A 2,056-nucleotide genomic window follows, 5' to 3' on the forward strand; every position below is an offset into this window, starting at 1 on the left:
CACAATAAAAGGAACTGTGGTAGAACTATGAGATCCACAGCTGAAAAATAATTATAACTTTATAGCTCTGTGAGTGTTCTAGTGTGGATCTTTCAATAACAGTGTAGAGGCTGGGGTTGTGACTCAGGGGTAGAGTGCTTGCCCAGCACGTCCAAGGCCCTAGGTTTGATCCTCAGCACCACATAAAAATAAATAAAGTAAAGGTATTGTGTCCAACTACACCAAAAAATAAATATTAAAAAATAGTGTGATTTTAAAATAAATTTCCAAAAGTCCACTTATACCACTTTCAATCATCTGTTATTTAAACATTATTTAAATATATGCATTTTAGGTAGCTACAAGGAACTAGTGCGGGTATGCAGAAGAAGGCTTTCTGTGCCTGCTGAGGTTCTTTCAAAAACTTATCATTTCCCCAGCCTACCATGGTGGACGATATTGATTTCACTACCAGAGATTTTGGGGCTTCCAGCACTTATCTTATGCATTGCTTGGCCCTGAGCAAAAATGACTTCATGGTGCTCAAAGGACGACAATGCAAAATAGTGGAGATGTCAAATTCCCAAAGTGGAAAACACGGTCATGCCAAGGTATACCTTGTTGGAATTGATATTTTCACAGGCAAAAAAACATGAAGATATTTGCTCTTTTGTGTGTGTGTGTGGCTGGGGATTGAATCCAGAGCCTTGTGCGTGCAAGGCAAGCACTCTACCAACTGAGTTATAGTCCCAGCCCAAGATGTTTGCTCTTCTACTCACAATATGGATGTTCCAAATATTAAGAGAAATGATTATCAACTGATATGCATTCAGGATGGTTACCTTTCCCTGCTGACAGAAACTAGTGAAGTTCATGAGGATCTTAAACTGCCAGAAGGTGAACTAGGCAAAGAAATAGAACGAAGTACAATGCAGTTGAAGATGTTCAGGGATCTGTCACATGTGCAGTGAGTGAAGAATATGTTGTAGCCATAAATCCCTGCAAATAAATGGGGTCATCAGGCATGAGCAAACAGTTTAGGTCTAGATCAACTGCAGTTCCAAAATTTGGTTCTAAGTTGTCACCAAAGCTATGGCCTTCATAAGCAACCTCATTTTTTATAAACTGTTTTGAAATTGTGCTGGTTCATTTTGCAGGTAGTTGGTAACTTGAAAAAAAAATCAAAATATATAATTCTTTTTTTAAATTATTTTTGTGTCTTTCCTATAACATTCCTGTGGTTTTCAGGACGGGAGTCCAAGAAACATAAAGCTTCAGCAAATGTGATTTGTCTGAGCAAATCATTCCTTAATTTTAACAAAATGATTAGTAAACCAGGGTTTTAAAAGAGATAATGTAACATTTGGTGGTATTGAAATACCACATTTAAGTTGAATTGCTCTGCATTAATTTCAGACTTAATGTCATAGAACATATAGATTATGGATTACAATAGTTTTAGCCTATGTGTAGCAAACACAATTTTTTTTTTCAAACTCAAATCTTTAAACAAAAATCAAAAAGCATCAGGGGGCTGGGGTTGTGGCTTAGAGGTAGAGCTCTCGCCTACCATGCATGAGGCACTGGGTTCCATCCTCAGCACCACATAAAAAAACCAAATAAAGATATTGTGTTTAAAAAAAAAAAAGCATCAGTTACCTTGCTGGTTGTGTGGAATGATATGTATTACCTAGGTCATACCATTCTTTGCCACACTGTTGGTAGACTTAAACCTTACATGGTGGTTTTAGTACTTTCTTGTCATTGACAGCAGAATATTGAGTGAAAATGAGCAAGTCAGACTGTAAAAAAGAAAAAGGACAGTGGCAAAGGAGGTTGGTAAATTCTAGGTTTTGACTTGAGACCTCTGTAATGAGCATAAAAAATAGAAAGTAGCTTTATATAAATGCATTTTAACAGAAAGCTAGTGAGATTGAATTTAAAACAATCTAACCACTGAATGGCATTTTTAAATCAGGGAACAGTTACAGTCGACATGGAATTCTTTCTAACTCTGAAAAATGTAGTATAAATCTTATCTTTTTCTTTTCCACATCCATTCCTTTTCTCACACACA

General features: G+C 36.4%; 1 pseudogene; it reads left to right on the top strand.

Annotated features, from left to right (window-relative positions):
- Positions 1 to 425: 425 nt before the first annotated feature.
- On the top strand, positions 426 to 988 carry LOC114085958 (eukaryotic translation initiation factor 5A-2-like; annotated as a pseudogene).
- The last annotated feature ends 1,068 nt before the right edge of the window (positions 989 to 2,056 follow it).

This window comes from Marmota flaviventris, chromosome X, assembly GCF_047511675.1.
Source record: "Marmota flaviventris isolate mMarFla1 chromosome X, mMarFla1.hap1, whole genome shotgun sequence".
Taxonomy (NCBI): domain Eukaryota; kingdom Metazoa; phylum Chordata; class Mammalia; order Rodentia; family Sciuridae; genus Marmota; species Marmota flaviventris.